Below are 9096 nucleotides of genomic sequence, written 5' to 3'. Positions count from 1 at the left end.
ACTCCCTTGGTCACTTGCTATCACACACACTATAAGAAGTAATGTATGCAATTTTCTAATTTACACAATTTATAATTTTCCTGTAAATTCTGACTCCAAAATCTCATGAACTAAACCAGATATATTTATGGTAACATGGTTGACATTCTTCCCTTATTTATGTATTACCCTTCAATACAGATGCCCACATTAATGTGTCAAACGAATCAATAACTACATGCTCCCCTCTTACTCTTTTAAGTTACTATTAGATATGCTCTGAGGCTCTTAATTATGTTGGGGAGATTTCAATTATTTTTGGCTTCTTACAATATTGTCTTAGGTACGTAAAATAACCTTTAGGATACAATATATTATTTAAAAGTTTAAAATTATATTAATGGGGGCAAACAAAAGAGAGAATGAGATACTCTGAAGGTAGTTCTGCTTTACTAAGGATTTATCAGAACCTTTATTGATGTACTGCCTCTAATTTGAATTCCTTCATTTGAGTGTAATGTACAGAAACAAATGAACATCTGAAGGAGAACAAACAAAAAATATAAAAAGGAGTGAGTATGGAGAAAATAGAAGCGGCTCTTTGCATTGTCTCACTGCGCAAAGGAGAAGGCTAAGGAACAACTTGACGGTCCTTAAGTTTAAGGAGAGTATGTTAGTTCATTTCCGTTTCCTCAGATGCCTACGTATATACTCTTTCTGGACAATACCCTCTACTTTCACCATTTCTGTTACCATTTATATTCCACATGCAGATTGTGGATTTATCGCTCCAGCACCAAACCTGTCTTTTGGTTCTAGACTAACATATCCCACTGAACATCTTTACTTGGAGGTTTCATGAAACTCAACATGCCAAAACTGAACTCATCTTTCCCCATAGCAGCAGACAGACTCTAAGGTGACCCTTGATTCCTGCCACACAGTGTTCACACCTTTGCGTGAGCTCTTCCCCTTGAGAGTGGATGGGACCTGTGACTTGCTTCTAACCAGTAGAAGGTGGCAAAATTGAGGAGATGGCACTTCTGGGACATGATGTTCTCTAAGATTCCCTCTTGCCAGCTGACTCACACTAGAGACTCTCTTTGCTGGCTTAACAAAGTTGGTAGTCATGTTGGCAGATTCCATGTGGCAAGAATCTATGGCCAACCTCTAGAAACTGCAACTGGTTCTCAAGGAGCTGGGGGCAGCCTCCAGCCGATCATCACCAATGAAGTGGGGTCCTCAGTCCTACAACCATACGGCATGAATTTTGCCAACAACCTGAGTGGGCTTAGAAGCAGATTCCCTGCCCACAGATGAACTTCCAGGCGAGAATGCAACTTGGCCAGCACCTTAACTGTCACCTATGAGACCTAAAGCAGAGGATCCAATAAGTCATGTCCAGCTTCCTGACCCACTGAAACTGTGACATAATAAATATGTTAAAGTTGCTAAGTTTGTGGAAATTTGTTACATAGCAAGACAGAACTAATACACCCCAAACTTCATCTTCTACTTCTTTTCTCTGTTTCTCTCTTTTTTTAAGACTATTTTTTAAGTAATCTCCACACCCAACAATGGCTAGAACTCACAACCCTGAGACCAAGAGTCGCATGCTCCACTGACTGAGCCATCCAGGCACCCCTTTTCTCTATCTTTTTAAAGGACTGTATATTTTACTCTACTTATCAAGTTATCTTGAATTCTTCCCTCTTCTTCACCCCACATTCAACCAATCCCTTTGGGCTACCACTTCTGCCTCCTGAATAGCTTCCTAATTCTTTAAGGATGCCATATATAAATTCAGATCTTTAGAATCACTTGCCCAGATATCACTGCGGCCTTTTTAATCAGTCTCTCTGCCTCTAACCTTTACTGTTTCCAATCCACTCCCATAGGACTACCAAATGTATCTTTCTAAAAGCATAAATCTAATGAATTCACTCCATAACTAAATGACTTTGGGGACTTGGAAAAATCAGACAGGTTCAAGACAAAATTCAGAGTCCTTGAGGCACCTGGTTGGCTCAGTTGGTTAAGCATCCAACTCTTGATTTCTAGTCAGGTCATGATCTCAGGGTTTGTGAGATCAAGTACCACATCCTGCTTGGAATTCTCTTTCTCTCTGCTCCTCCCCCACTCACTCTCTCCCTGAAAATAAACAAACTTTAAAAAAAATTTCAGAGTCCTTAGCATAACTTTGATCCAACTACTCCTACTTGCTTAGTTTCCTTTCTCACCATTTCCGCTCTCCTCACACCACACATCCAGTTCCCCACATGCATCTTGTTTTTTCACTGCAAATATACTGGTATAGACTGTTCCTCCTACCCGGTGCTCCCTTTCTGTCCTTAGTTAACTGGAAAATTCCCATTCATCACTTTTTACTTAATTCTGGCATCATTTCCTCCAGAACACTTTCTTAGACCTCACTACCTGGACCCTGTCTAAGTCAGATGCCCCTCCTATGTGCAGTCTGAGCCACCTGGGCTTTTCTTGATCACAGAAAGTTGGGTATTTCTTTTTGTTTCAGTCTCTCATATGATAGTGACCTCCTTATCTTCTGGAATCTTGTCTTATTAATTTCTGTTTGCCCTAAAGTTTCCATAGTTTCTGACCCAAGCAAGAAATGGTCATTTATTTGGTCAATGAGTTAAGTGAGTTCACACTTCTAAGATATATGGAAGTTGACAGAGAATACAGTTAACACTGGCCCTGTTCTTGGAATTTTCCCCCACAGCTCTGCTAGAATTACATGGGCCTGGGGCACCCAAGTGTCTGCTTTGGGTTCTAAGAAGTTAAACTGCATTTCTGATCATGAATTTGTCTCTTCGCCCTAGCCAGAGCTGAATCTCTGCAGTTTATATACTCTTTAGAGACACGCTTACTGTGAGTAGATTTAAACTGCCCTGTGCCTGTAAAATGTTCCTACGTTTGTTGAGATGCTTATGTTCTCGTCTGGGAAGTTATCACAGATCATATCCTGTAATCCTGAGAACTGCAGGAAGCATGTGCAGATGTTTTCATCTCATATGGAAGAAGGCGTCACAAAAGGCACCAGACTGGGTTTGACAAAGTTCATCTTGAACTGAATTACGGCTGTCCAACATCTGGTGTTATTTAAAAGGTAACAACACAGGTTTGAGAAACGTTAAAAAAATTTTTTTTGTTTGCTACTTGAAAGTGAGGCATTTAGGGTTGCTATCCTGCTACTGTTGGGAGTGCATCTCCTGTATTGAAACTGGATACTGTACATCAAGGTTCATCCTGGGGAAGGGTATACAAGCTATTCTGAAAGACATGGTTATTTTCACAGCCAAACATCTTGGGAAGAGAAAAACCCTAAATAGGGTAAGAAGGCATCTCTCTCTCTCTCTCTCTCTCTCTCTCTCTCTCTCAGCCTGGGTTGCAAGAATGTACCTGAAGCCCCTTATAAGAGGAAGGAAACTGGCTTCTACCATGAGTTCATGTGTTAACTAGGCAGAAGTGATGCTGTACGGATGAACCAGAATTACAAAAACAGTCATATCTCGTAGCCAGTAGTCTGTATTATGCTTCCCTTCCATTTCCCCTAAGACTACAGTCAAGTTTTGTTATGATGTAGAGCCTAGTTTCAGCTCAGCTTGAGGATTTAAGTCTGTCTGTGCTTGATTTGGAGTGATTTATTCCGAAACCCAAGTGAAGAGAGTGTGCTAATAAAAAGGAGGGTAATCAATGGTTTCATGTGCTACAAAGAGGTCAAGAAGAATGAAGGCAAAAAAAAAAAAAAAAAAAAAGGCTACTGGGACTCTGCAGAATGGAGGTCAACAGGGCCATTCTAGATGGCCGTTACAAGAAAGTAATGAAACTAATCACCCAATTACAGTGCCTAAAGATGGACAGATAAAAGAAATGGATACAATCAGTTTAGGACATTCTTTCTGTTACAAACTAAAAGAATGAATAGCCTTTTTTGTTAAAAATTATTTTAACTTTCATACTGTCAAATTGCAGATAAAGAAACTGAGTCTCAGATTATGAATTCCCAAATTCACCAAACTAGAAAGTGGTAAAGTCATACTTTTCCTCCCTCAAGTTCAATTATTTTCCCCACCAGCTTTACGAAATGAGCTGGTGGCTTGAGAACCAAACTAAATAGCTGTATTCAGATCAATGGATGTGTTCAATTTCCAGAAAATATCTTTAGGAAGGAGATGTGTTCTTCTTTATTAGTTGTTTCCTGATTTCTGGAACACAGACATGATGGGTAGAGCCTGAGGCACCATCTTGGACCATTAGGGGGGCATTTACTTGCTAAGAATGGTAGACAACAAGAGAGAAATCATCTAGCCGGCATCTGCCAGCCCTGAACTGTCTACCTCCAGCGTTTTCATGAGAGTGAAACAACACCCCCATATGGCTATCTTATTTAAGCCATTACTATTTTGAGCTTACTGTCACTAAAGGAAAGATCTAATAACGTTAACTGACACAACTGGGAAAGTGGACAAGGGAGTGTAGACATGCTGATAGGAAGGAAATGGTTTGTGATCTTGGTAATCTCAACAGGAATTAGGGGTTATGTGTGACATTATCCTTAATGTGGTTTTGCTGGGTTTGGCTAGTAAAATGACGAACTATGGTGGACATTTGTTCTCTTTGTCTCATCAGCACCCCTTAATCCTTTGGAGAATTTGTTATTTTTTCCATGTGTTTCTAGTGGGATTGCCATTACATTACTACCCCTCAGTTTAAGGGGGTCTGCAAGTGACTCAGGCAATTCTGCCTTATAACTGTGCCCTCTTCCATTTATTGGGATGATTGGTTCAATGGCAGACACTTGACCCAAGCCAAGCCAATCAAAGTCCTCTGAGATTGCCTTAAATCGCTCTAGAGGATAAAGCATCATTTGACTCTGAATATACACAATAGGAAAGAGGTAAAACTGGTGCTGGTTGAAGCCATGTTTCCTGAGTCTGCAACAGAAATGAGGTCAAGAAGAGATAAACAAGGGCACCTGGGTGGCTCAATTGGCTAACTGTCTGACTCTTGATTTTGGCTGAGGTCATTATCTCACAGTTTGTGAATTTGAGCCCTGCTTCGGGCTCTGTGCTGACAGTGTAGAGCCTTCTTGGGATTCTCTCTCCCTGTCTTTCTGCCCCTCCCCTGCTCACACTATCACTGGCTCTCTCTCTCAAAATAAATAAATAAACATTAAAGAAAAAAGAAAAGATAAGCAGAAGTGAGAGTGGGTAGGTGGAAGTGGTTGAGAGAAAAAGAGATTGGGCCTCAGATTTCATGACATAATTTGACTCCTTGGATCTATTTGTGCCTTAGCTAACTGCAGTAGTTTCTTATTGCTGTTGTAACAAATGGCCAAAAATGTAGTGGCCTAAAACATTATAATTTATTACCTTACAGTTCTGGAGGTCAGAAATCCAAAATCAATCTTAATGAGCTAAAATCAAAGTATTGGCAGGACCTGTTCCTTCTAGAGATTCTATAGGAGAATCTGGTTCCTTGCTTTTACTAGATGCTAGGGCCTGCTTGCATTCTTTGGCTCATGGCCCTTTTCTCCATCTTCAAAACCAGCAGCATAGAATTTTCAAATCTCTTTGTCTCTATGTCTCTATCTTTCTTTCTGACCTCTGCTTCCTTGGGAGCTTTCTACCACAAAAACCTTTAGGATCTTCTACATTAGCCTTTTAATCACACTAACCCCATCCCTAGGCTCGCAAAAAAATTATTTTCTTCTTCTCTTCGTCTTGTCACTTGCAAACAGGAGTCCTAACTGACCATACAACTTCTTGTACAAAATCTAACAGAATAAGTATTTTGAGTCCACTTTGATTTATCATTGCCTATAAGCCTCTTCACACAGGTCAACATGGCTTCATCATAGGAATTCATCCACCCAGTGTACTCTAGTAAAGATTCTCAGGATTCATGGGTATTGATGTCCTGAGTAAATCAAACAATGATCTTGTCTTTTCCATATTCCTAATCCCAAGAAGTTTAAGATGTTACAGCAAAATTACCACCAAATAGTAGCATATGAATTATTAAGATATTATTTAGAATGGGCTTATGCCCTGGAAATCTCATCTCCTTAATTCTTTACAGGAGTTAAAACCTTATACAAAGAAAAACTCTAGACAACATATGAAAGCAACTACTTGAGCACTCTGAGTAAAAACAGCAAGTCATGGAGACTTCTTTCATGGAGAAGACTGAACACTTGAAAGACCTCTACGGGGGTGAGTTTCTTTTCTTTTCTTTTCTTTGCTTTGCTTTTTTTTTTCTCTCTCTCTGTTATCTATTGTTTTAGTGTTGACCTAAAGAAAACTTCAGTTGTATGTAACTATGTATCAACATGGACAACTATAACTCTGAGAGAAATTCCATCTTTCTAACCAGAGTACTGGAAAAGGGGCCCTCAGAAATTGTAGAGAATAATGGAAATATCAGAGAGCAGAGAGCTGGAGAATATCTTCTAATTCTGTGTATGAACCAACATAAGCCCCAGGCTCACTCCCAAGCTATGCATGCACGGAATAGATGTCAGAGCCTCACCATATAATATTTTAACTGTCTAGGACACAATCTGGAATTACTCAACATACAAAGAACCAGGAAAATATGACCAATTTTTAAGAGAAAAGACAATCAACAGATGCAAAGTCTGAGATAACCCAGATCGGGGCAAACTTTTTCCGTAAACAGAGAGATAGAAGGAATATTTTAGGTTATGTGGGCCATATTGTCTCTGTCACAACTCAACTCTGTCATTGTGGTACAAAAGCAGTTATAGATAATATTTCAATGAATGAATATAACTATGTTCTAATAAAATTGTGTTTACGGAAACAAATTTGAATTTCATATAATTTTGACATGTCACAAAATATTAGCTTTCTTTTGATTTTTCTCCCAATCATTTAAAACTTTAATCTTAGTTAAAGCTTTAGTTTAGTATGGAAACAATTCTTTGCTCATGGGCCATACAAAAACAGGCAGCAGGTTAGATTTGGTTCACAGGCCTTCACTTGCTGACTCTTGGTCTAGCTGTTGGAAGTAACACTCTAAAGTATATAGGAGCACCTGCATGGCTCAATAAGTTAAGTGTTCAACTTTGGCTCGGGCCATGATCTCACAGTTCATGGGTTCAAGCCTCACGTTGGGCTCTGTGCTGACAGCTCAGAGCCTGGACCCTGTTTCGGATTCTGTGTCTCCCCCTCTGTCTGCTCCTCCCCTGTTCATGCTCTGTCTGTCAAAAAATAAATAAACATTAAAAAAAATTTTAAGTAGCTATTGTAACAATACTCCATGAAGTGAAGGTAAACATTCTTGAAATGAATGGAAAGATACTCAAAGTTCTCAACTGAGAAATGGAAATTATCTCTATCTATCTACTATAACAAATTGGAATTTTGAAACAGAAAAATATATATAAAATAAATGTTAAGAAACTCAGGAAATCTTCAAATACTCTTTGTAATGCTCTGCTCCACCAAGATACCCAATAGGATTAAAATGAGCTCTATGAGGAATAAAACAGATAATTTCTGAAGCAGAATGAAGTTTTATAGCACAGGACCTCAGACCTAAAACCTCTAGATACTGGATGTTATTTTATTCTTATGGGGACTGGGGAAAGGGAATGGGAAATGTGTTATCAACTAGAGAGTACCTGGGAGATAAAAACATTTTTGTCATTTTTAGTATTTGTTTTTTGCTTTATTATTATATCTTTTTAAGTTTTTATTATAAAAGTAATACATATCTATAAAAAATTTCCCAATGATACACAAGTATTTATGTTAATACATAAAATATAAAGTGGAAGGAAGTTAGTTCTCATCTCCCAACTCCAATCCTGAGAGATAAATACTAACAGTTTATGTATCTTCTCAAACTCTTTACTAGGCACATAAAATAAATATATTCAAAAGTTTTTCTTTTAAATAAAAACAGGATGACATACATATCTTATGATTGTTCTTTTCATCCAGCAATGTGAGGTGCACAGTTTCCATTTAGTATATTCAGATATACTCATTCTCTTTGATGGCTGTTTAGTGTTACTGTACTATTAGTACCTAACCACTTCCTGTTGAAGATTGTGGTAGATTAAATTACAGATTCCAATTTTCCACTCTCCTATAGTCCATCTAACACCCTTGCTGTGGCTTCCTAGTGATCTTGGTATAATTTCCTATGTCTTGACTTCAGCTTGGCCACATTACATACTTTGGCCATTGGGATGTTACTAGATGTGACACAGGCAGAGGCTTGAAATGTGCTTGTGCACTTGGGCTGCCCTCTGGTTCTTCTATCACTCTCAGGAAGAGCATGCTCCAGGTAGTCACTGACCCCTTTTGCCTTCCTCTCTTGGAATGAGACCACACAGAACTTTCCCAGCCAGCTTGTAGACATTGTGATTCTGAGAATAAATGCTTTCTTTTGTATGACACTGAGTTTTAGAGTGTTTTCTGTTATGCGGTATCACATTTTATTATAAAAAATTTATAATAAGTATCCATCCGTTTATGCAACTTTCAGCCAGATAAATTCCTAGAAGCATAATAGTTAAGTCAAATCTTAGTATTTTTTAAGCTAGCTAGCTAATGTGGGTGATGGTAAATATTAACATTTGTTAAGCATTTTCTACATTCCAGATTCTAAGTCTTTCACATGCATCAAGAACTATAAAGGGTATGAGCTTTTATCCTACTTGCAAGCTAACAAGTTATCTTGCCACAGTTTCGTAGATGCTGACAAAGACATGAAACTCCCAAATCAGAGACAAAGGACTTTGTTACTTAGGACAAGCAGCATATGTAGCAGCAGGTTTGTATTAGTTCTCCTTTCTCCTAAGCACCAGAGAGGCATCACAGATTGGCTCAGGTGGATAACTGCACATGGATTATGTTACAGGAAGGGATCCTTGAGTTTAGGGAATCCAAATCTTTTATAAAAGTTAGTAAGCAAACCTGCCTTTGTTCCAGTGGCAGACAGTCTATGTTTCAAGACTGTTCCCTATACAAATCTTCTTGAAAAGATAGACCAGAACAAAGGGAGGTCAATGCCTCTCCTTACAAGTCATAGAGAAATAGGAGAGATCTATGGACGATTGTC

The sequence above is a fragment of the Panthera onca genome, chromosome C1, assembly GCF_046562875.1.
Source record: "Panthera onca isolate mPanOnc1 chromosome C1, mPanOnc1 haplotype 2, whole genome shotgun sequence".
In the NCBI taxonomy this organism is placed as follows: domain Eukaryota; kingdom Metazoa; phylum Chordata; class Mammalia; order Carnivora; family Felidae; genus Panthera; species Panthera onca.
The sequence above is the reverse complement of the archived record's forward strand: the minus strand, read 5'-3'. Positions refer to the sequence as shown.